Here is a 27,310-nt window from a genome sequence, read left to right as displayed (position 1 = left end):
AATGAGGGTGTTCCTAAGCAGCAAGCCAGCTTGCTTGGGGCTGCTGGGGGCAGACCACAGCTGGACAGAATATCAGCAATGGAGAGAGGGACCAGCCAAGAATCTGCGCTCACAAGTGCGCAGAAGGCACTGCCACCGAAGTCTCTCAGACCAGCTGGGTTGACAGTGCCAGATATGGGGTGCAGGGCAGGGTGGGAGTCAGGGTTTCCCCACCCCTACCTCACCCCACCAACCATGGAAGTAGCCAAGACATTGGAGAGGACAGGGCTGATGGCCGCAGCTCACTGGGAGGTACAGCAAGGGACAGATTTGTACACAGGCCCTGGGGCTGGACCAGACCCTTGCCTGTATTCTCCACCCTGGCAATCCTTTGGGAGGGCGTGGGGACCCCATCTGCAGCTTGGCAGGAGGGGCCAGCAGGCCAGGCCTAGGCACACATGGCACAAGATAGGAACCAGACAGCCAGGGAGCATTACATGGTTACAGAGAAGAACTCTGCCCTCCTCAACCTCACCTCACAACATATGGAGTTCCAAGCCTTGGATGCACCTGCCAGAAGAGTTCAGAGGTCATAAGTGAGCTCAGAAGTATGCTGGACATGGGGTATCTGCCACTGACTGACAAAAGTCTTCTCTCCCAGTTTTCAACCTGTATCTCCTCTACCTATGACAGAGTTCTCCATACCTCACCATCCTGAGGACATGATTTCTCCATTCCAAACAGGAAGTCACCTCTGAGCACCCTAGAAGCCACTAGGGAGAAGGGCACAGCAGCTTCTTAAGAACGATTCTCAGGGGCAGGCAAGGTGGATCAGTGGGTAGAGGACCTTGCTACCAAGCCTGATGACCTGAGTTCAATTCCTGGAACCCACACGGTGGAAGGAGAAAACTGACCCCAGCAAGTTGTCCTCTGATCTCTGTATGCTTGCTGTGACACGGGCACATAAAATGCAGGCAAATAAATAAGCAAATGTAATTTAAAATGATAACTGGCTGGCGAGAGATTCAATGGAGCGCTTGCCACACAAGTCTAAAGAACTGAGTGGAATCCCTTGGATCCACGTTAAAAAAATTCAAGTGCAGCAGAATACACATCTATGATCTCAGTTCTGGAAAGGTTGAGGCAGGAGGATACCTGGTTGGCTGGTCAGCCAATCTGGTTAGCCGGTAGCTCCAGGTTCAATGAGAGACCCTGTCTCAAAAAATAGGGTAAAGGATGGGCAGAGTGGCTCTCTGGAGGCAAAGGCAGGTGGACCTTTGTGAGTTCCAGGCCAGCCAGGACTAAACACAAACAGACACACATGCACAGATACACACACAGACTCAAACAGACATACACACATATATACATACATACAAACACACACAGAGACAGACACACAGATACACACACAGACTCAAACAGACATACACACATGCATACACACATGCAAATACACACAGACACAAACACACACACAGACTTAAACAGACATATACACACACAGGCACACACACATACATACACACATGCAAACACAAACACAGAGATACACACATACTCACACAGTCAAGGTGAAGACTGATGGAGGAAGATACCCAGTGTTGACCTTTAACCTCCTTATGCATGCATACACAGGTGCACACACACAGGTATACACATGCACTAACAACACACACGCATACACACAGATTCTCATGTGCTCTGGTCTAGGGACCACAGGAAAGGTGAGTCACCTGGACTCTTTGGATCCACTTTGGGAATAAACAACAATAGTCCACCTGCTGTAACCTGAGAAATGCTGGTGTGCCAGACTGGACTTTTTTTTTTTTTTTTTTTTTTTTTTTTTAAGAAAGGTCTCACTATGTAGCCCTGGATGTCCTGGAACTTGCTATGTAGTCCAGGTTGGCCTTGAACTCGAAGGTTTGCTGCCGCCTCTGCCTCCTGAGTGCTAGGGTTGCAGGCACGCACCACCATGTCCTGTCCAGATTCATTTTTTACTTTGTGTGTGTATGTGAGGAGTCACATGAGTTCATGTATCCCACGTGCACGCAGGTGCTTGTGGAAGCCAGACGGTGTCAGACGCTCTCTAATTCACAGGCAGTTGAGCTGCCAGCTGTGGGTGCTGGGAACCGAACCCAAATCTTTCAGAGCAGAGCAGTCTCTAGGTCACTGAGCCCTGCTCCAGCTAGGGGGCTGCTTACGAGCAAAGTCTACAAGCAACTCCAGTGTGTGCAATATTCTGCCCCACTCCCAACCCCACTGCCTTCACAGGTCCGCTCCTCTTCTAGGGCAGAGGCATGACTAGTTTGCACCTAAAACCTTGCCTAGCACCCACTGCTGGAATTCAAAGCCCAGTGTTGCCTTCCCTGCCAAGCTCAAGGCTCTACTCTGACCCGGAACAGGCCCTGAGGCCCAGCGGCACCTCACACCAGGGACCTTTAGTGCTAGTCCTCCCAGCCTAGGACACGGAGTCTCCATCACCACACTCCCCAGAGACACTGAGGCCAAACTGGGCAGGTATGGGAAGACCCACCCACTGTGGGTAGCATCATTCCTTGGTTGTAGAGTGGAGAAAGGGAACTGAGGCACACTGTGCATCCGTGGCCCTCTGCTTCCTTCCTGACTGCGGATTTGATGTGGCCGGCTGCTGTGTCTGTCTGTCCCCAGCATGGTGTAGTGGTGGGCGAAGAGAACACTCCTTCCTTAAGTGGTTTTTGTCAGTGTATTCTATCACAGCAACGGAAAAATAACTGAGACAGAACCCTCACCCGCCCACAGTGTGCACCACCCTGTCTGTCCTTTTCGGGGCCAGGGACACCTCTGGGTATAAAGCAAGTATCCAGACTCTGGGTGGGTTTTAGAAAGGTTTTTGAAAAAAGAATTTGAGTCAGGCTTAATGGTACATGCCTGTTATCTAACACTGGGAATGACAGCAGCAGGGGGTGATGGCTTCAAGACCACGCTGGGCTACATGGTGAAACCCTGTCTTAAAACACACACCACCACCACCACCACCATCATTACCACTATCACCACTACCACCTCCACCACCACCATCATCATCACCACCACCACCATCACCACCACCATCACCACCACCACCACCTCCACCATCACCACCACCATCATCATCACCACCACCATCATCATCATCACCACCATGATCATCACCTCCACCACCACCATCACCACCATCATCACCACCACCATCATCACCACCATCATCACCACCATCATCACCACCATCAACACCACCATCAACACCACCATCATCAACACCACCATCATCACCACCACCATCATCACCACCATCATCACCACCATCAACACCACCATCAACACCACCATCAACACCACCATCAACACCACCATCATCAACACCACCATCATCACCACCATCACCACCATCATCACCACCACCATCACCACTACCACCACCATCACCACCACAACCATCACCACCATCATCACCACCACCACCACACCTGCACAGCCACCTCTTCTTGACGAGCGTCAGGGTAAGGACCATGTCGAGGTGAGCACGACTACTTTGGAGACTGACATCTTCCTAACCCCTTCTTCCCAAGCAAGACTAAAGTGACCAGCTCAGCACTGGGACAGAGAGACTACAGCGGCCGGCTCAGCACTGGGACAAGAGAGACTACAGCGGCCGGCTCAGCACTGGGACAAGAGAGACTACAGTGACCAGCTCAGCACTGGGACAGAGAGACTACAGTGACCAGCTCAGCACTGGGACAGAGAGACTACAGCGTCCAGCTCAACACTGGGACAAGAGAGACTACAGCGGACAGCTCAGCACTGGGACAGAGAGACTACAGCGGACAGCTCAGCACTGGGACAGAGAGAAAGGAGGGGAATGACAGCCAAAGTCCCCGCCCTGCCCCAGCCCAGAATCCTGGAAGCCAGACCCCAGCAGCCCACCTCCAACAGCCCTGCCTACTGTTCATACCCTTGCCTAGAACAAAGAACAACTTGCAAAGCTACAGTCCAGGAGGGCTGGTCCCTGGCAGCAGGGCCATCGTTGGTCAGCTATGCACCACGTTGAGGGTCTTGGTCGGCGATGGATGACATGGCAGAGGCCTGGATCACACCGCTGCTCAGCCAGTGATGGCATAGCTGTCCTAGTTCATGCACGCACCCCAGGAGGTTCTTCAGTGACACACCTAACTAAGGCTTTAGAACCTTCCCCTGTCCCCAGGTACTATGTATACCAGCATGGCTCTGACAAACCAGGCAGCCAGCGGGACACTTTTCAGGGAAATTCAACTCAACTCTCATCAGCCTGTCTCCATGCAGAAAAACAAGAAGCCAGGACTCCAAGAGGTGAGGTGGGGCTCCAAGGTCACTCTGTGGCCTCCTCCAGCTCTCACCCACTCCAGAACTGGAGACCCTTCAGAGACAAGCCACAGCAATAGCTTGTTCATGTGAGTGACCCTGGCCGGTCATCATACAGCAAGGCCACACACTGCCAACATTTCTGTAAATGGGAATCACGGCGACAAAGATAGAATTTAAATCGGGTCACACAAAAAAGGCAGAGCTGGGGAGAAGGCTTAGTGGGCAAGGTGTTTGCTGTTCAACCATGAGTTTGGATTCCCCAGCACCCACACGGAAGCCAGGAGGGGCAGCGTTTGTCAATAGCTCCAGTGCCGTGGAGGTGACAGTCACGCAGATCCCCCAAGCCAGTCAGTGAGTTTCAGGTTCAGAGCCCTTGTCTGAAAAGACGAGGCAGACAGCAAGTGAGGCAGACATCTCTACTGTCGGTGTGAACACATGTGTGCATGCACACTCAAACACATGTGCACACACATATATCACATACACATATGCACGCTCAAACACATGTGCATACACATATATCACATACACATGTGTACGCTCAAACACATGTGTGCACACATATATCACATACGCATGTGCATGCTCAAACACGTGCACGCACACACATATCACATACACATGTACATTCTCAAACACATGTGCACACACATATATCACATACACATGCGCACGCTCAAACACATGTGTAAACACATATATCACATACACATGTGCATGCTCAAACACATGTGTACACGCATATATCACATACATATGTGCATGCTCAAACACATGTGCAACACATATATCACATAGACATGCACACACTCAAACACATGTGCACACACATATGTCACATACACATGCGCACACTCAAACACATGTGTACACACATATACCACATACACATGCGCACACTCAAACACGTGTGCAAACACACATATATCACATACACATGCGCACGCTCAAACACAAGTGTGCACACACACACACATATATATCACATACACACGCACGTGCAGTGGCCAAATTCCATCCAATTCCCAGGTAAGCAAGGAAACCACTGGGGTGGGCTCGGGAAGGCGACTGCGGTGGGTACCCGTCAAAGGGACATGGGAGGGGTGGTCCCACGCAGCTGTGCCACACAGCTGCCAGAAGTGGGGCTCTCCGGACGGAAAGTCTAGGGCCGCCTCCTGACAAGGTGGGCTACTGCAGGGAACTTTGTTGGCTGGCAGGGCTGGAGCTGACATGGAGCAGTAGTGAATGACACAGGGTTGAGGGTGGTCTCTGGGGCTGGCGACAACAGCTCAGGGTGACTTTCCAAGTCAAAGATGAAGCCAGCCCTGGGTGCCCAGATGCCCGGTCAGGAGCTGCCACTGTCACCGCTGTTGAGGTCCTCATCAGGGTAAGAAGTCAAGAGAGCTTTGGGGCGCCGGGGGAGGGGGGGCACAGTTATAGAACTGTGTCACAAGTTATGACACTGGAAATCACCGAGAAACTGTTTAAAGCAAGACCCCCTGGCTTGCTAGGCCTGGAAGGTCTTAGGGCAGCTGTTCCAGAACCTTCTCTATCCCTCGGCCTCCCTTTCATCTTCACTGCATCCAAGGGAGGCGAGGCCCGGGCTGCCTCCAGTCTCAGAACTCACTGTCCTTGCTCAGCTCCAGGCTCAGTTTAGGCATCGGTAGAATATCAACAGCAACTTCCTAGGGGCTACTGTGGGCACCGCAGGGGTCCCTATGGGGCATCACAAGCCAGGCCACTCCTTCCTCCCTCATCCCAAACACTTCGCACATTTCCAGTCCAAGGAAGGCACCTCCTAGGTGTCAAGTGAGAAGCAGTGTTCCTAGGAGTGCTGAGGATAGATGGTTGCCTAGACATTGAGGCCGCTGCTAGCTTTAGGTCTCTGCCTGGCCTCTTAGGTCACAGAGTAAGGGAAATGACTTTTCCTTTTGAGGGGTATGGGCCAAACAGCTGGCTTTGTGGTTCCTGCCCTCCTCAGGACCACAGACTAACTGTGAGGCGAAAACAGGGGATGGCTGGGGCTTGAGGGGCTTCAAGATGCTCGGAGGAAGGGCAGACAAGAGAGAAGGTACCAGGAGCTGCTGGGAGCTCCTCCCACCACCCCCAAGAAGTGTAGGAGCTCACTGGGTCCCCAAGGTCACCCTGGGGGCAGGTCAGGTCCTTACTTCCAGCTCACACATGGGGAGACTAGTATCTTCTGGTCCCTGGATTGGGGTGGATAGTCAAAGGGAACCATTGGGTGCAAAATTCCCTGGCACCCGTGAGGCAACCAGCAGGTTTTTACCATTGCCACCCCCATTTTACATATGAACAAACTGAGGTTCAGGGAGGGCTGCAACACCCCTCTGATCTATCTCTGGGGAAATCTGGGACCAGCCTGAGTGTGCCCTGGCCAGGTCGGGAAGAAGACTGGGTGAGGAGGAGCTGAAGAGGTGGGCAGTGAAAACAAAACCCTACTAGTACCAGGCAGAGAGACCGAGGAATGTGCGTGGGGATGGGGTCAGTCGGGGAGAGGCCTGGGACCCCCAGAGCACCGGGTACTTCCCCCTCCCTACCAGGTGCGAACACCCCCCCAACTTCCCGGAAGACAACACCCCCAGCTGGGCGGGAAGAAGGCCCACCGCCCCCCGAGCCACCCAATCAGAGGCACTCCCAGTCTGATGGCGGAGGCACGGGCTGAGGGTTCCCCGGGCCTTCGGGCGAGCCCGGGGACCTGACCCCGACTCGGTGTCCCCGGCCCCCGCCCCCCAGCCTCATTAGCACCGACGCCCGTCGTCTCCCCTAGCTTTCCGGTGGCTCCAGAATTTAAAGGTTAAATCCTAACCTCATCTCAGCAGTTTCTCCGGGCTTTGCCTACCCAGCGCCAGTTGCTGGTAATTATATGCATCTCCGAGCAGCCAATCAGCTGTCAGACTGACAGATACTGATCTTTTCGTTTTATTTTTAGCTCTGTGCTTCCCCCTCTAGTTGCAAAAAAAAATTCTGTTTGTTCTGCGAGCCGCTGCCTGCAGCCCTGCAGCCTGCTCTCATCTCTCCTCCAGCAAAGCGCGAGCGGGCGGCCACCGAGGACGGAGCCTCCATCCCTGCCCCAAAGCGAGGACAAAACGGCCTCTGTCCCCAGCTGAGGACCGTAGAGTCCGGCCAGGAGGAGGTCCTGGCTGCTGCACAGGGCCGAGGCGTCCCTGGACGCACAACTAAGGAAAAGAAGATGGCCTTGGCCTGAGGAGGCTGTGGCACAGAAGGGAATCAAATCCTGTCGGTGGCGCCCGGGGGTTAGGAGACAGGCAAAGACAAACGGACTGAAGGACAGGGCTAGACTGATAGTCGAGGGAGTTACTCAAACCAGTGGCCCCAGGAAAGCAATCACCCCCACAAACTGAACAGAAAGGCACCCAGAAGCTACTGCCAACCTGAGGGCTCAGGAGGGTCTCCCAGCCCGTGTCTGCCAGGCCAGGTCAGGCACGCTGGACCTCCTAGGTTAGCGCCTCACCTGCTTTGGGAAGGGCCAGTGATGTGCCCCCTGGAGTCCTCTTATGGATCATTCTAGAAGGTTCTATAGGCCTTCCTGGAACCCCGTTAGTTCAGCAGATTTTGGAGAGGCCAGCACTCTACAGTTTATAAAAATTTTCCTTGTAGCGACACACTCTGTCCCATGCCCATGCTTGACCCCAGCATAGAGAGAAGTAGGGTCAGACAGGGCAAGACAAGGATTCCATTATTTCTGACCCTTTCTAGGGGCAGAGGGGCAGTGTAGCTTCCAGGTTTAGGATCCCAGACACAGAGGCCTGGATTTAAGTCCCCAGGTCACCCTTTAATAACTCTGGAATCCTTAACCACCACAAGCTCTCAGGGTCACAATGTCCCAGTCCAGAAAGTAGGTCTCCGTTCTGCCTTTACCTCTTGGAGTGGCTCTGGGAAGTAAGTGGCCACCCTTGGCTCCAGCACCCTGGAGCCTAACACAGGCGCTAGTATCATTAGGCCCTTTGTCTGGCGGATGGGGAAACTGAGGTTCATTTGACTCTTAATTGGCAGAACTAGGGCTAGAACGCTCCCCTCCCATTTTGGCTTCCTATTCTCTGACACCACAGATGGCTGAGAAGAAACCCGAGGAAAAGCAAGAAGGGAATTAGGAGACCCAGCGAGATGGAGGGAGGCAGGCACACCCTGATCAATTACTTGGGCTATAAATTCTGCTGTTTTGCAAAGTGAGCACACAGCCTGGAGAAGCAGGGATCCGATAGGGACGGGAGAGACTCGGAGGAGCCGAGCCTGCAGCCCTGCAAGCTGCCACTACCTTCTGTGCTGGGAACCAGAGATGGATGAGCTGCAGGTTGGGGATGCTGTGGAGGTCAAGAGCCCACAGAGGGAAGGAGAGGAGAGAGCCCATGAGCTCTTGGGAGAGCCAGCCTTCCTGCCCCTCCCTAGCAGCTCTTTCCTCCAGGCTACTGGGTGGTAAAGCCAGGTTTTTACTGCTGCTCCTGGGGTTCGCTCAGAGGAGGCCATTGGACCTCGACATGTCCATCCTTAGAATGGGGCCTTGAGAGCACCTCTTTCTGGGGCCAGTGAGTGAAGTCTAGGGTGCGGTCAGTTTGAGTGGGGCCCTGCGCACGCAGCAAGCACAGTTGCTGCTGTTATGGTTATTACTAGGAAGATAGCCGTGGACTGGGGGATTGGGAACAGGCAGATGGGAGGCCAATTTAGCTATTTAAAGAAGGGAGGTGCTGGGGGTGCAGCTCAGTCTGTAGACTGCTTCTCTAACATGCACGAGGCCTGGGGGTTGATCCTTAGGGACAAATAAACCAGGTGTGGTGACACACACCTGGCACCCAAGCACCTGGGCAGTGGAGGCAGGAGGATCAGTGGTTCAAGGCTGAGGCCACCCTGGGTTACTTAGTAAATTTGCTACATAAGAACCCGCTTCAAAGAGAAAGTGGTCTTCCCGGGAGAGGCAGTGCTGCCAGAGTGCCCACAGTCGTGAGAGGGTTTCCCGGCTTGTCAGATGTTGGGGATAGAGACCCACCTCCATCCTCAGCTCATGCCCATAGCTGCCGCTTACTGTGTCTGGGACCCCGAACGAACAGCTCAAGCCTTTTAGGGCCCCAGAGTCCCCATCTAGAAAGTGGCTCTCAATGCCGAAGCCACTGCTCTGAGGTTGGGTATTCACTTTGCAAAATAACAGAAATTTACAGTCCAAATAATTGTCAGCTGTAAAACAGGGTGCAGAGGTAGGCGGACCTCCTCTGTGGATGGCCTCCATGACCCTGGAGCCTCCTGCAGCTCCAGGAAGGGAAAGGCAGAAGCCAGTCTCTCCCGTTGGAGTCCAGGTGTCCCAGGAGAACAGCCCTGCTGGAGCCTTCTATAGGATTTCACAGGCTGGTCACTCAGAGGCAGTCCTTAGACACCTCCAACAGCAGGGCAGGAGGACTTGGGAGAGAGCCAGCCCCAGGCTGGCAATCCTTTGTCGGGAAGGAAATAACGGTCCTAACTCTGGCCCCTGAATACCAGTCTTTCGGTCCCAGTCAACAACTAAATAAATGAGAGATGGCAGAATGGCCAAAGACAGCTAGGAGCGACCGCATATCGCAGTGCGAAAAGCTGGAGCGTAGGGATGAGGGTAGGGGGCGAAGTCCAGCTCGTGAGACTTGAGCCCTGGAGAAGAGGCCAGGACCAGAGAGGGACCCTCCGGCTTCAGGTCACCAGGATGAAGGCAGGGAGAACAGTCTGCTAGCTTCCAGGGAACCTAAAATGGGATCCTTCTGCAGAAAAAGAACCCTCCTTGGATAGAGACAGTGAAGACAGGTACCTTGCTAGTGGCAATGGCTATAACAACCCTGTAATGGTTAGTGCTCATTGCCAACCACTGGGCATGGTTGATAATCCCGACTCTATCCCTTCCTTGAGGACGAACGCCCTCCCTGAGATCCTGGACTGTATGAGATGAGAAAGGGAGTTTGCATATCAGCTGTGTTCCCAGCTCTCAGTCTCCTGACTGTGGAGTGCCGCCCGCCTCGACTGGCCCATGCTGTGACGAACTGGACCATTAAGTCACTTTCATCAGAGAGAACTTTTGTTTTTTTTAATTCTTAGTCAGTTTCATATACGTATATCATGAATTTCAATTTTTTTCACCCCCATTACCCTCCCTTCCACATTTTCCTGATGAAAAATTTCTCTCCAACAAGTCCCCGTCCAACATTCATGTTGCGTGTACGCATGTGTGCGCACATGTGTGCGTATGCGTGTGAGAGAGAGCGAGATCCTATTTAGAGACAGGCAGTTCCTGCACCTTGACCAGTCATGAGTTTCAATAATGTCATTTACTGCAAGAAGCTTTGCTGAGGAAGGCAGTTTGATCCCATGTCCATTTTGAACAGCGTAGGTGTCTCACCGAGTCCTATAAACTCCCGGTTAAAGGTCCTTGGCCAGGCTTAGAGTACTGGGCATACGTTCATGTTCCCTCTGTCAGTTTCTTTTATTGCAGCAACAGGAAAGGGAGTTAAGACGGACCCCAAACAAAAGCACATCTATTGCTCCTGTCACAGGCAGCTGTGAGCTGGCAGAGCGAGGGGGAGAGCCTAGTTCCTGTGACCGTCCCACTCCTAGGGACTTGTCTGCAACAGCTGGATAGGAGGGAAAGAGACTGTGGAGGATATCATGGAAGGATGTTTATTTCCAGGAAAAGGGAGAGGGATGGGACACTTCCCTCCCTGACCGAGTCCATTGGCCAGAGCTCAGACATGTGGGCATGCCTAAATGCAAAGGGTTCTGGGAAATGTAGTTCACTAAAGCCATGACCCAGCGCTTGGGGAACAAACACACTGTGATCTCTATTATAGATACTGTCCTCTAGGGGTGGATGAGCTGAAATGGGTTAACGCAAATGAAGCACACCAGGGTGTGGAAACTGTGGAGACCAGTTGCCATTCCAGACACCTGGTGGCCTTGGTGTGGGCAAAGTCAGGCAAAAGCTGTTTTTTAGCCCTCTACCTTATAACTGACGTGTGTGTTGGGAGGGGAAAGAGAGGTAAAGAAGATGTATTTAGGTCTGAATAAACATCTAAAACTTTTAATAAAATTATAAAACATAGCCAGACCTGGTTATAACCCCAGCTTCACAATTTCAAGGCCTGTGTGGGTTATACGAAGAGTTCAAGGCCAGTCTGGGCAACTTAGAGCCTGTCTAAAAGGCTTTCATCTAACCAAGTGGCCCATGGATAATGGTTCTTGCTGCCAAGCTTGAGCCCAGTTCCCAGGACCCAGCTGGTGGAAGAAGAGAGCAGACTACCCTGGGTTGTCCTGTAACCTCTGTACTTGAGTGGGATACACACACACACTCTCACACACACACATGAATACTCACACACACACACAAACACACTAAATAAATAAATAACAAAAAATAAATGTAAAAAAAAATCAAAGAAAAGGGAAAAAGAGCTCGGGTGTAACCTAGCTGTGGAGTGCTTGCTTGTCCAGTACGCTTAAGACCCTGGCTTCCAACACGAGTCTTGCAAAGAAAAATAAAAAGTCAACAAATATGAGGTCCACTGGCTTCTAGAGGAGACCACAGCTGTGCTGGCCTTAGGCAGGCTGAGGGACAGTATTCTGATCCCCTTGACACCAGCACAGGACAGGAAATCACTGAGGTGCTCTCAGCTGTTCTCATCCACTGACCACACCACACAGACCTCTGGGGTCAAGGAAGAAATGCCCTGGGCAGTGAACATTCCTGCCTAAGTGGCCTCAATGGTCAAAGCAGGCATGGGCTATAAGCAGAGCCAATGAGGCAGCATAGGGCACGAGATCCAGGCACCGTCCATGAAGACAAAGATGCTCCTGAATGCCCAGGCAAGGGCTGGTGACCGAGCATAGTCCCTCAGTAAGGAAGACCAGAGCATCTGGATAGGCAGGACCCCTCCTAGGCTGTCCACACTGCGGAGTTTCCCCTGGGGTAAGCAGGGGGCTTTTGCCAGGAAGGGGAGGTGGTATGGGTGCCGGGCTGGCCTCAACAACAGCTGTCTGCTCTGGCCTCCTGCACAGGGTTGTGCAATCAAAGCCAAAGAACCATGGGCTTCTTTCCCGCTGTGGCCTGAGCTAAGCAGAGAATCCACCCAAGAAGCCCAGCCAGGGATGCAGGGAGAGAGGACTGTGGCTAATGTCCCCTGAGAATCTAGAACCCAGGTTCTGGGCACTACAACTGCCTGGGAAGCTCTGTGCTCCCAGAGACCGCAAGGCAGGCTGGCCACTTCAGCCGACGCTGGGTTTGTATGGCGCTATCCAGGTCAGTTTACAGTGTCACAGGCCAGAGATACACAGCTGGAGGAGGCACTGAGCCAAGAGCAGAGGGTCCTGGCGAGAGTTCCTGCTGGAAAGCATGGGGCTGGGAGTGAGCAAACACAGTGGGGCCTGGGAACTGGGAGCTTCTCCAAAGCCTGCAAGGGCAAAGGGACAAGACTGACTCCATATGTCCAGGGAAGAGGAGCTGGTCATGGTCAGTCTCCTGTGGCAACCTGGGGCGGCTACAGCACCCAGCTCTCCAGCCAACCCCTAGCCTCCATGTTGCTCTGATGGCCCTCTGTAAATGTGTTTAAAATCCACATGAGTGCCAGGCGGTGGTGGCACACGCCTTTAATCCCAGCACTTGGCAGAGGCAGGCGGATCTCTGTGAGTTCGAGACCAGCCTGGTCTACAAGAGCTAGTTCCAGGACAGGCTCCAAAACCACAGAGAAACCCTGTCTCGAAAAACCAAAAAAAAAAAAAAAACCAAAAAAAAAAAAAATCCACATGAGTGGTTCTACGTACCTGAGGTTGGATGTCACTCTGGACAACCTGTGTGGGCCAGACTGGGTTGGGTGTGAGGCCTGGGGAAGGGTCTGAGCTTCCCTGCTGGTAGACAGCAGCCAGCTGGATACCCAGGCTGTCATTTCCTCCTTCAGAGGCTAAACTTGCCTAGCCAGCCCCTTCCCAAGAGTCCCAAGTACAGGCCAGTCTCTGGGAGAGGAGGGAGTGCAGGGATGTGATGGAAGAAGGTTTGAAGCCTTGGGGAGAGGAAACTTTACAGACGTGCTCTGGCCAGGTCAAACATGCGTGTGCTTACGCAACTGGGACGCAAGGACTTCACCACCCAGGGAAGTTAGTTCAAAGCTCTAGGGCAGGACTTCCCCTACCTCATCCACATGATCCCTGCTGCCATTGTAGCAGCGGGTACATCTGTGGAGTTGTGGGCTGCAATATCGCTCTCTCTCTCTTCTTAAAAAAAAAAATTATATATATACATACTTGTGTGTGTGTGTGTGTATTTTAATTTTCAGACAGAGTTTTCACTAAATAGCCCTGGCAGTCCTGGAACTCACAGAGATCCACCTGCCTCTGCCTCCCTGTGAGAGCCAAAGTTACATTTTAAGTTTTAATGACTATGCCTGAGAGATCCACGAAACAAAAATGCCTCTGATCTGCAAGCCCCTTGCCCAAGGACAGAGAGTTCCTGAAATGCTGGAGGCTGCTGTTTATGGGAGATAACAAACCACATGTTTTCACTCCCCTAAACAAGTTTGTTGGATCCATCTGCACCAGATGTGTGTGACCACATGTGGGTGGGAGGTGCATAGGCAGGAAATAGGAGGCTATATGCTTGCCTCAGATTGGACCTAATTGGAAATGCAATGGGGTTTCTTTTTTTTCCTTCCTTCCTTCCTTCCTTCCTTCCTTCCTTCCTTCCTTCCTCCCTCCCTCCCTCCCTCCCTCCCTCCCTCCCTCCCTCCCTCCCTCCCTTCCTTTCTTTCTTTTGTTCTTTTTTTATTTTCTTTTTCCCTGAGACAGGGTTTTGCTGTAGTTTTGGAGCCTGTCCTAGAACTAGCTCTTGTAGACCAGGCTGGCCTCAGACTCATTGAGATCCGCCTGCCTCTGCCTTCTGAGTGCTTGAATTAAAGGCGTGCGCCACCACCACCTGGCTTTCTTAATCAGCTGCAAACCATGATTGTGGGCCATTTCCAGGGAATCTGGGTATGGACCTGACCAGAGCCCATCTGCCTGGCCAGTATTTAATTAAAACTTGCTTCACATTTGACTTTAAACTGTGATAGTGGCCTTATTCTCCATCGGTGGGATTAACACCTAAGTGCCAGGATTAAAGTGTGCCATCACCGTGCCCCCAGCTAGAGACTTTGACTCTGCAGAACATGGGCAGAAGCATAGCTCCCTCACTTTGGACGAATGAGGGGACTGGATTGCTTATCGCTCCATAGTGTGAGCAGAGGCTCCAGTGCCCATGGGGCTGTCAGAATCCTGACTACAGCGTGGATGTGAGGTAATCAGATACAAGGTGGCTTTAGCTTGCTTCCAGGGAAGGAACCTGACAGACGTGGGCCCATTGCTCTCAACCTCTCTCCTCCATCACCAAGGGTCTCCTACAGTCTCTTCCCCATGCTGACTAGAAGCCAGCCCTGCTCGCAGGATCCCCAGGCAGAGCTGCAGGGGGTACCCTGTCTACCTGAGTGTCCCCACAAGTCAAGGTCAGATATGCTCAGAATCTTCTCCATGGGGACAAAAGAACAAGGCACAGGAGCTGAGATATGGGTGTGGTCAAAGCGTTAAAGAAGCCACCTGCGGTCTCCAGTCACACATGGATGGGCAGGATGGTCCACCAGGACAGGGTGGGACAGTCCCGCTGACTTACTGACCGTGTGAATAGAGTCCGCCCAGGACAGGGAGGGACAGTCCCGCTGACCTACTGACCGTGTGAATAGAGTCTGCTCAGTACCATGCTCTGCTCCAAGAGCTGATGGCTCCTTTGGTGACCAGGTAACTGGTTTTTACCTCGCCACATCACTGTACAGAGCAGGAGACCAAGGCAAGGAAGGTGTAGCTCTTGGTATGGGAAGCCTATGACATAACCAACAGCTTCCCGTGGAGGCAGAGGATTTTTCGTGCTGTCTGGCCTCACCCTCTCAAGGGATTTTTCAACCACATCCACCCTTTCCCTGTTATGGCTCAGCCCACTGCTCAGTCCCACTCTTCCGTCATCTTCCCTGAGGCCTGGAAACAATCCGGCCATACTCCAGAGTCACACACGAACACCACACTGCCCCCCTGACAGCACCAGGGCCCTGTGCTCAACCCTCTGGCGGCTGAGTCTTTAGACTCCTTAGACACCCCCACCCCACATTATGCAAAGTTTGGAAGGCTTAAGGCCCTCATACATCTGCACCCATACAGTGTCCCTCTCCTCACTGTGGGCCACAGGGTGGACAGCCCAGAGCAAGCTGAGACCATGCCTCACCATCCACCACAGGCTGTCCTTTGGAGATGCCAGCTCTGTTCTGTGCCTGACCAAGCACCCACTCTTCATTCTCTCCAGTCACTGGCCAGCCCCACCAAACTGAGGCTCAGGGAAGCCCAGGGTGCACAGAGGCCTGTCCAAGGCTCCAGGCCTGCTGTGCGTTGTTGGTCAGCACTCTGATCCCTTGGTGTGGAGAGGTTGCATGGAGCAGCATTCTCTGGGCACAGCGGACAGTGGTTGGTGTCACCTAGCACACAGAGGTGACCTTGAGGTTGGAGTGCTGTTTGTAATCAAAGAGGTCCACACACCAGCTTAAAGCTGTCTGCTGTGCTGGACTGTCCTCTGGGCCAGGCAACCACCAGCTGTTCACAGCTGGATGCTCCGACTACCGGCACCTCTCACAGAGGCAGGGTAGACCGCAGGACCCTGTCCTGAGTGCTTAGCCACTCCCCTCAACCGGTTGTGCGAAATTCTGCCTTAGTTACCTGTCACCTTGGGGCCTCTTGAAAGGGCTAGAGCACATAATTCAGGTAGGGCTAGGGGAGGGGGCACCGTCTATGCAGCCATGAGAGGCCATCATCCATGCTGGATGGAGGCTTTCGATGTGGCTGCTCTGGGGTCCCACGTGCTCTGGTAAGCAACCCCTCACCCATGTTCTGTAAATTGAGCCTGATAAACTCATTGGCACCCCAAGGGGAACTTCGGTAGGACTGAACTTAGATTGCCATGGGGGGGGGGGGTCTTAGAAGGAAGGAGGAAGACACTGCCTAGTTCCCCCTCCAGGGAGAAAATTCTTGCGACACTAGGGAAGTGGATTGACAAAGCCTGGGCTGTTTCCATGGAGCTCAGACGGTGAGAAATTTCTGGGCTAGGGTATGGATTAGTTGGTAGAGTGCCTGCCTAGCATTTGATCCCCAGTACCACATAAACTGGGTGTGGTTGCCCACCTGTAGTCCCAGCATGCAGAAGGAGGATGCAGAAGGATCTGACATTCAAGGTCATTCTTGGATACAGAGCAGCTTTTAGCCTACAATGCATGAGACCTGGTCTCCAAAAGATTCTTGGAGGCTGAAGTTAAAAGTGCACACGGCTTTGCAGAAGACCCAAGTTTGGTTCCTAGCACCATGAAGAGAGGATTGCAATCACCTGTAGCTCCGACTCGGTGGGGATTTGATGCCTCTGGCCTCTCTGTTGGTACCTGCGTCCATGCACACACACACACACACACACACCTAGCTGCATGCACACATGCATACATGCACACACACACAAATAAATCTTTTATTATTTATGTATTTATGTATTTATTTATGTATTTATTTATTTATTTATTTATTTTGCCGAGCCCTTGGCCACTAAATAAAAGAGCACATTCCCAGGCCACCGACACTCTGTCGTGCTCACTGGCACTGGCCGCCCTGTTCAGGATGCTGCTGTTGGCATTTTGTTACAGCAATGGAGTCGTGTTATGCCCAGCTGGCACTGAGGTGTCCAGTGTTTAGTGTTGTTGTTATTTGTGACGAAGCCAGTGTCAGCCGCATAGCCAGCCGCCACCAGCTTCTCAGAGGCAGGAAGGAGGAGCCAGGCTCTCAGAGTATGACCTTCAGAGGTGAAGTGAAGGCAGGCGACCGAGGTGCCCTGCAGCCCCATGGGCTGTTTTGTTTCTGAAGTACAGGTGGGGATTTTGGGCACTCAGGTTTCTCTATGTCAAGCTCTGCAAACAGACACTCAGCCCTGATAGCCAGATGCCCATCCGGCTCTCTAGACCAGACTTTTTGAGGGCCTTTGTTCTCCTGCGTCAGTTTCTCCATCTTGGAGATGGGATTTTCTTGCATACAAACACTGCCCCATTTTAATCCAGTGAGAATCCACACAAAAAGCAAGAAATCCCCCGGCTGTGTTCCTGGCTCTTATCCACTAGCTCTTGATTCTCCTAAGATTACCCAGGCCCTGATGTGATATGTCATTCCATGGCCACTTGTCCCTGAAGTGACTCAGGGTCTGCACTTATTGCCTTTGGCACACTGAGGGGTTTATGCTTTTGTGTCTTAGTCAATGTTCTGTTGCTGTGGAGAGATACTATAACCATAGCAACTCTTATAAAGGAAAGCATTTAATGGGGGTTGACTTACAGTTTCAGAGTTTAGTCCATTATTGTCATGGTGGGAAGCATGGCGGTGTGCAGGCAGACACAGTACTGGAGAAGGAGCTGAGAGTCTACATCCAGAGTCACGGGCAATAAGAAGAGAGAGACACTGGGCCAGGGTTGGGTTTTCAAAACCTCAAAGCCCATCCCCAGTGACACACTTCCTCCAACAAGGACATACCAACCTCAACAAGGTCACACCTCCTAATCCTTCTCAAGTAGTGCAACTCCCTGGAGACTAAGAATTCAAATATATGAGCCACTGGGGAGCATCTTATTCAAACCACCGCAGCAAAGGGTGGGTTAGGCTATCTCAGCTTTTCACTAACAGCAGACCACAAACTCTGGAAGCTCCTTGGTGTGCCCATTTCCTCTCCAGCCCCCAAATGTCACACACATTCCTCATGGCTCCTCCCACAAACACATCAGCCTCACCTCTGTTTCTGTACCCCCAACCTTGCCTCCCTTTGTGAAGGACCAGTGAGGTCACATGGGGCTCACCCAGGAGACCCTACAATATCTGCCAGCTCAGGGCCCTTAGGTAGGCCACATAGAGCTGCCAAATCCTTCTGCAACCTACGCTAACAAACTCACAGGCTCTAAGGACTAGACAGAGGGCACCTTTGGAAAGAGGCAGGTTTTCAGTCTCCAGACTCCTGCATTCGGTGCCCCCAGGCAAGGGTTTATCCAGGCATAGCCTGGTGCACAGTAGAGATTCCGTAAACTCTTAGTGGTTCATGAAGTTGGGGACGAATGTGACCCTGACGTCACAGACTTCCTCAAGAATTCTGTATTCAAGGGGCAGCGGCAGATGAATCTGTGAGTTCAAAGCCAGCCTGAACTATCTAGAAGTTCCAGGATGGCCATGGCTATGCAGATAAACCATGTCTCAAAAAAAAAAAAAGAACATAGGGCCACATCCCTGTACTCTTTTGAGGAGGGCAATCTGAGGCTTCTCACCAACTGGGCCTGAAAGTCCCCAGGGAGGGGAACCAAGACAGAACAATTTTCTTGGTTCAGTTGAAGGTAGCCCTGTGATGATACATTAGTTACAGGAGACATGCAGAGAGCCACGTGACCATCACAGGAGCCGAGGAGAGCTGCTGACTAGCTATTGGGTACCTGAGCAATGGGTGACCCTGCAGGGGACCTTCCACTTCTGGGATGAAGAGAGCTCTGTGGTGCTGCCAGTGTGTGGTCAGGGTGACAAAGGGCTCTGTCCAGATGGAGATGCAGGATGGCCAAGCCAAGAAGGAGCCAACTTGGGGATCTCTGCAGAGCTGGGTTCTGATCCAGCCGTGAGGCAGGAAACCTAGGCACCAGTCTCTCTCTCTCGCAGAGGCTAGAAAAAGGTGTAGGATCCCCTGGAACTGGAGTACCAGTGGTGAGCTGCCTGGTGAGTGCTGGGACTCAAACCTGGGTCCTCTGGAAGAACAGTCAGTGTTCCTAATCACTGAGCCATCTCTCCAGTTTCTGGTGTTTGGGGTTTGTTTTTATTTTAGCCAAAAGACTTGTACAAAGGCAATTAAGAAATGCACCAGTTTCGTGGGTACTTTATTTTTTAAGTCTTATGAGTGGCTTGTTCTGCAATAACAGAGTGTCTAAGTTGGGGGGACTGGGGAAGAACAGGAGTTTGTTGGCTCATGAAATCTAAGGACTTGACACGGACACATGGTGAAGATATTTTTAATACATTGGATGCCCCATGGTGGGAGGCCAAGGGCTAGAAGGGGGCCCAGCTCACCCTTCTCTCAGGAGCCCACTCCCAGGTAGCTAACCCACTCCCATGATAGCGGTATCCACTCAAGAGGGCTAGAGTCAGCCTGATATGATGTGTTTGCTTCTTATCTTAGCACTTGAGAAGCTGAGGCAGGAGAATCAGGAGTGCGTAAAAGGCCAGCTTGTGGCCCTGTCTCATAACAACAACAGAGGATTACTGGCTCCTTCTGAAGTTCCTCTCAGCTGCTGCTGGGGAGGAGCTGCCTCCTACGGTCGCAGGTCACCTTTAAGCCACAGCCCTGGGGCTTCTGACTTAGGCACTGGATCTTGTCTATAGAAACACTTAGATAATAATAATTTTATTGTTTTTTTTTGAGACAGGGTTTCTCTGTGTTGCTCTGGCTGTCCTGGAACTTGCTCTGTAGAACAGGCTGACCTCAAACTCACAGAGATCCTCCTGCCTCAGCCTCACGAGTGCTGGGACTAAAGGTGGATGGGCCACCACTGCCTGGCATAAATTTCTATTTTTAGCTATTAGTTCTGTGAGACTTTTATACAATGTATTTTCATCGTATTCACTCCCTATTTTCTTAGTTCTTTGGGATCTGGTTGGTAGGTTTTTTATCTGAAACCATGGTGGTCGGAGGAAGTGGCACAAGTTTGCCAAGATTAAAAAAGAAAGAATGTTGCGAGGTGGTGGTGGCCGGGCACGGTTTTGCACGGTTTCAATTCCAGCACTGGGGAGGCGGAGGCAGGAGGATCTCTGTCAGTTTGAGGCCAGCCTGGTCTGCAAAGTGAGTCCAGGACAGCTAAGGCTACACGGAGAAACCTGTCTCAAAAACCAAAAAAAAAAAAAAAAAAAAAAAAAAAGAAAAGGAAAGAAGGAATATCAATGCCTGTCAATCAAACAGAGCGCCACTCAGAGACCTCCACAGGAGAGAGATGTGAAGACATTCTCAGATGTAGGAAGACTGAGAATTTGTCACTAGCAGGCTGGTCTTGAGAAAATGGGCAAAAGGAAGCTCTTGAAAGGGAAAGGAAACAAGAAAAGATTTGGGCCAGCAAGATGGCTCAGTGGGAATTTGCTGCTGTGCCTGATGGCCTGAACTCTATCCCTGGTACCTACAGGGTGAGAACCAATTCCCAAAAGTTGTCTTGACTGACATGTGGACACTGTGGCATGCACACACAGCTCCCCACCCAACCCTCCACATCACACAAAATGTAAAATAAAATTTCTCTTAGAGAAGGAATTTTACAATTGGAGGGAAGGAAAAAAATAATTAAAAGTTGCAGCACCTCACACGGGCGCCAGGCTCAGTGCCTCACAAGGGTGCCGGGCACAGCCTCACACGGGTGCCGGGCGCAGCGCCTTACACGGTGCCAGGCTCAGTGCCTCACACGGGTACCAGGCACAGCCTCTCATGGCTGCTGGGCGCAGCGCTGCACAGCCTCACCCGGGTGCCGGGTGCAGCGCCTCACACGGATGCAAGGCGCAGTGCCTCACACAGGTGCCTAGAGCAGCACCTCACACCGGGCAATCCTAGCGCTCGAGAGTTTGAGGTAGGACGATTGATCTGAGTTCAAGGCTAGTGTGAGCTACAGAGTGAGGCCTGTGTGAAAGAAAGATGTGAAGCCTGACTGGGAACTTCAGATCCGAGTCTCTACCAATGCTTACCCGAGAAGCTTTTTCTTGCAGAAGATGGATTTATTAATCAAAGGATTAATAATTTTTTTTATTTTTAAAGATTTATTTTTAGTATTTTAAATTATGTATAGATGTGTCTGTCTGATTGTGGATTGTGACTGGGAGTACAAGTCCCCATAGCCCCCAAAATATTATTAAACACAAACAAATAAAAATGGATAGAAACAACAGGCTTGGGATGGAGAAACAGCCTACTAGTTAAGACCAATATATGACCTAAGTTCAGTTCATAAGACCATGTCAGGTGATTCAAAACCACCTGTAGCTCTAGTTCCAGGGAATCCAACACCCTCTTCTGGCCAAGGTAAAAACGAAGAGAAGCAGAGGGAACAAATAGAAAACCAAAATCAATGCCAGTCTTAGACCCTAACACAATAGCAGTTACACTAAATACAAATAGCCTAAATTTACTAATTAAAAACCCAGAGATTTATAGAGTGGATTTTGTTTGTTTGTTTAAGACAAGGTCTCTCTATGTAGCTTTGGCTGGTCTGGAACTTGCTTCGTAGACCAGGTTGGCCTCAGACTCCACGAGATCCTCCTGCCTCTGCCTCTGAGTATTGGTACTTTTTGCTGTGCTACCATACCCAGACTTGAAATAAAGAGTTAATTATTTTATGTGTATGTGCATATACCTGAGAGTATGCATATGTCCCACACGCATGGATGTGCCCCTGGAAGACAGAAGAGGGCATCAGATCCCCAGAGCTAGAGTTGTAGGCAGTCACAGGCTGCCTGATATGGGTGCTGTGAACTGAGCCTGAGTCCTAAGCAACAGCAGCAAGTGCTCTTGACGACTGAACCATTTCTCCAGCTCCTGCAGACTAGACTTTAAATTTTTATTACATTTTTATTTATTTATCGTGTTTGTGTATCATACATGTTTGTTTTACACATGCATCATACATGTGTGTGCATGTGTATATTTTGTGCCTGTGTATCTCATGTATGTGCCTGTTATAGCAATTGTATGTGAGTCAGAGGACAAGTTACAGATGTCATTTCTCTCCTTCCACCATGTGACCAGAGATCAGTTCTAGGCTGTCCGACGTGGCAGCAAGTGTCCTCACCTACTAAGCCATCTCCTAGTCTCCAGAGTAGACTTCCTTCTTCCTTCCTTCCTCTCCTTTTTTTCCTTTTTTGTATTTTTGAGTTAGGGTTTCTCTGTGTAGCCCTGGCCATCCTGAAACTCACTCTGTAGACCAGGTTGGTCTTGAACTCAGAAATCCATCTGCCTCTGCCTCCTGAGTGCTGGGATTAAAGATATGCACCACCATACCTGGCTTCATAGTAGATTTTTTAAATGACTCAAAACTCAAATGTAAATATAACACACTTAAGCTAGACATGGTGGCTCATTTCTTCATTCCTAGCACCATGAAAGCAGAGGCAGGTGCATCTCTGTGAGTTTGAGGCCACTGTGGTCTACATAATGAGTTCCAGGACAGCCAGGAACATATAGAGAGACCCTGTCCAAAAAAGAAGGAAACCTATTTAAATACAGATGTGCCTCAATTTACAACTAGGAACTGATGGCTGAATAGCCCAGAGACACAGGATAGAACCAATCAACATTGGCCAAAAAAAAAAAAAAGAAAAGAAAGAAAAATTAATGAAATGATTCCTAGACTCATAGATTGGTGCCTAGCCCAGTGGTCATCAGAGATACTTCACCAAGCAACTGATGGGAGCAGATTCAGAGACCCACAGCCAAACACCAGGCAGATCTTGAGGAATCCTGCTCAAGAGGAGGAGGAAGCCAGAGGGGTCAATGACACTACAAGAACACAGCCCACAGAACTGACTAAGCAGGCTCTCACTACAGGCTCACAGAGACTGAAGGGGCAGTCAGGGAGCCTGCGTGGGTTTGTACTAGGTCCTCTGCATCTATGTTATGGTGTGTAGCTTGATGTTGTTGTGGGGCTCCTGACAGTGGGAGTGTTTGCTGTCTCTGACTCTTTTGCCTGCTCTTGGGACCCTTTTCCTCCTACTGGGTTGCTTCATCCAACCTTGAGTTTGTGCCTAGTCTTATTGTAACTTCTTATGCCATGTTCATTGATAGCCTTGTGGATCTGGGAAAGAGGGGAGGTGGATGGGGAACTGGGAGGAGTGGAAGGAGGGGAAACTGAGGCTGGGATGTACTGTTTGGGAGAATAATAATAGTAATAATAATAATAACGAATTTGAATACAGTCATGCCTCAGTTTACAACCCATAAACTGAAAATAACATGATTTGAAAATACACCTACTGGACTAACCACTGAATGTTACTGCCGAGGAACACGGCGCAAGCACTGCAGAGACCAGCGCAGCCTGTCTGCTCTGCGGTTGTGCAGCTGACTGGGGCACGGTAATGCTGCATGTCACCAACCCAGGAAAAGAGGACTATGCCTGAGAGATCCGCCAAACAAAAATGCCTCTGATCTGCAAGCCCCTTGCCCGAGGACAGAGAGTTCCTGGGAGATAACAGGCCACATGTTTTCACTCCCTACACAAGTTTGTTTGACACATCTGTTCCGGATGAGCATGACCATATGTGGGTGGGAGGTTCACAGGCAAGAAACGCGTCAGGATGTGTGCCCTCGCTTGGAGCCACTGCAAACCATGACTCAAGGCCATTTTCTGAAAACCCAGAGATGGACCTGGTCAGTGCCCATCCACCTGGCCAGTATTTAATTAAAGCTTGCTTCAAATTTGGCTTGTAAATCATGGTAGTGGTCTTATTCTTGACCGGTGGGATTAACAGTGTGGTTTCTATGGGACGCAGGATATTTTCGTGCCATTAGATAAAAAACAAAAACAAAACACTGTAAATGAACTGCCGGCATAGGAAAAACAGATGGGTTGAAAGTAAAAGCACTGATGGAAACATGTATACCAGGTGTGATAGTGTTCCTGCCTGAAGCTGAGATAAATACCCCAGCAAACACAGAACGATGGGAAAGGGCTCATTGTGGCTCACAGTCCGAGGGGGTCATTCACATAGTGAGGAAGATTTGGCAGCCAAAGAGGAAAACAAGGTGGCAGGAGCAGGGGGCTGGCTGCTCGCCCTGCCTCTGCAGCCAGGAAACAGAATAAGGTCCATGACCTTCCTCACCAGCTGGGGAGCAAGTGTTCAAACACACATGCCTGCTGGGGACATTTGCCATCCAAACTATAACACTGCAAAATGTAACCAAAAGACGTGGGTGTGGGTAGGTCTGGAGGAAGTAGCTGGCCGAGGAGCAAGGAGATTACAGAGACAGAAAAGGGACATCACAATGAGGTGGCAGGGCTCGGCCACCGAGAGGACAGCAACTCTCACGCCTGAGACATGTCAGCAGAAGTCAACGGGAAAAAGGAGAAATGAGTAAATGTCCAGCTGCAAAACCCGACTCCTAGCTCAGTGACACTCACTGCCAGGGACACAAAGCTTCCGCCAGCTGCAATCTCGCTGTTCTTTAGCGACTTTCTATCGGCCTTGGAATAACACTGTTTTTAAAGACTCACCGGACAATCATTGAGAGAGGCTTATATTGGACTGGCAAGATGGCTCTGCAGGCAGAAGTGACTGTGGCTAAGCCTGACCACCCGAATTTGATCCCTGGGACCTACACAGTAGGAGAGAACTGACCCCTGCAGGTTGTCTTCTGACGCAGGTTCCCAAGTAAACAAATAAATATTTTTATTTTATTTATTCATTTTTGGTTTTTCTTCCCACCCCCACCCCCAAGACAGGTTTTCTCTGTAGCTTTGGAGCTACATCCTGGCCTAAAGTAAGTCTATCAGTGGGAAAGAAATGGAACTATCCAGGGTGTGGTCTTTGATATAACAGATTCTAAGTAGGAAACAATAGCAGAGGCTTTCCCAAGAATCATAAACTAAACATGCTTCTAAATGATCTGTGAGTCAGGGAAATCTAAAAAACAAACAAGCAAAAAAATGGAACAACCCGATTTTTTGGTCTTGATCTTGCTCTGACTTTTCTGTTCTTTTTGAGGCAGGGTCTCACTGCACAGCCTTGGCTGCTTTGGAGCTCCCTGTGTAGACCAGGCTAGCCTTGTACACATAGAGATCTGCCTGCCTCTACCTCCCAAGTGCTAGGATTAAAGGTGTTTGACACCAGCAAAATCAACTTATTGTTATCTTCATTGTGTGTGTGTGTGAGTGTATATGTATGGTGGGCACGTGAGTCACAATGCATGTTCTTGACTTCCAAGTCTATGTAGGTTCCAGGGATTGAACTCAGGTCCTCAGGGTTGCACAGCAAGTGCTCTACCTACCAGCTGAGCCAGCCAGTTGGCCCCTCCAAAGACATTTTAAAAACAGCACGGAGAGGAAACAGAGGCATCAGTTGCAGACTGCCAGACGGAGCTGCAGCACTGCTGACTCCAGAACCACAAAATCTGAGCCGTCAGCTTAATCACCCTTCTTAGGAAACAAGAAAAAAATGTTCAGAATAAAGCAAAACAAACAGAAGGACATAATCAATAGAAAAGCAACAATCAATAAAAGTTTAAATCTGCAAAACGGAGAAAAATCAATGAAATGCAAAGCTCCCTCTTTGAAGAAAGTAATAGAAAGAAACATCTAGAAAGACTGAAAGAGGACATGAGAAAGAAGACAGTTATTCACAACAGGGGTAGAGGGCAGACATCTCCAGGGATCCCTGAAGACTTCAAGAGGGCAGAAATCAGGAGGGGCTAGAGAGATGGGTCAGCAGATAAGACTGGTTGCTCTTGCAAAGGACCTGAGTTCGAGTCCCGGAACCCACATGGCGGTTTACAAGCATTTGCTACTCCAGTTCCAGGGGATCTGACTTCCTCTCTGGCGTCCTTGGACTCCTTCACACACTCACGTATACACACATAGGCAATGGATTAATTATTTACTTAATTACCTTTTTACATCTTTAAGAAAACTAGGAAGGTGGGAGACCTCCTCTACTGGATAAAGAATATCTACTCAAAGCCGGGTGCTGCTGGTGCTCACCTTTAATCCCAGCACTCGGGAGGCAGAGGCAGGTGGATCTCTGTGAGTTCGAGGCCAGCCTGGTCTACAGAGTGAGAACCAGGACAGGCTCCAAAAGCCACAGAGAAACCCTGTCTTGAAAAACAAAAACAAAAACAAAAAGAATATCTACTCAAAAATCTGTAATTTATTCTCGGTACTGAAAACCTGAAAATCTCCCTATCTCCCTAGGATGGGAAACAAGGTAAGAAGCCAGCTGCCAGTGATCGTTTTCAGCTGTTTGATGTTGAGCGGTACCAGAGATGGAACCTAGACCCTTGAAGGCGTTAGGTGAGGGCTCTACTACTGAGCTCTATCTCAGTCCCTTCTGTTTTATTTTGAGACATGGTGTCTTTAACTGGTCCAGGCAACTCACCCTGTAGCCCAGTTTGCTCTCAAATTAGAGAATCCCCTGTCTCCTACTCCTGCATGTTGAGTTTACAACTAGGGCTGGGAGTTCTTGCCATAGCAATAAGGCAAGAAAAGTCAATAAAATCCAGGCAGATCACAAAAGAAGAAACAAAAATGTTACTTTTCTTTTCTTGGGCAAAGGATACAATTATACAGACAAACAGATACAGAAAGCCTCCTTCCCTAACACCCTGGGTGTGGGGACATCTGCCACCTCAGCACTGAGGAGACCAAGGCAAGAGGATCTGGCTTGAGGCCAGCCTGGGCTGCACACTAAGTCCCAGGCCAGGTACAACTACATAAAGAGACCATGGAAGAAAACAAACAGGCCAGTAAGATGGCTCAGTGGTGAAGGCACAGCAGCCTTATAGCCTGAGTTTGACTCCTGAAGTCCTCATAACGACAGGCAGAGAGAAACAACTGCACAGACTTGTGAGATTTATGTGCTCGCTGTGGCTGAGGGTCCACGCTCACAGCATGTAGTAACAGTAAATTAAAACAAGACCTCCCAGGATTTATAAATGAAAACGGCAAACTTACAAGACACAAGATCAGCACACAAAACTCAATTTTAAGTCTATTTACTAGCAATGAGCACATGAAAACTAAACATAAAGACTACAGTGTTGGGCCAGTGACATGACTCACCTGGCAAGGGTTCCTGCTGCTCAGCCTCACACCATGAGTCCAGTCCTGTATGGTAGAAGGAAAGA

The sequence above is a fragment of the Chionomys nivalis genome, chromosome 22 (assembly GCF_950005125.1).
Source record: "Chionomys nivalis chromosome 22, mChiNiv1.1, whole genome shotgun sequence".
In the NCBI taxonomy this organism is placed as follows: domain Eukaryota; kingdom Metazoa; phylum Chordata; class Mammalia; order Rodentia; family Cricetidae; genus Chionomys; species Chionomys nivalis.
Note: the sequence above shows the minus strand (reverse complement) of the source record.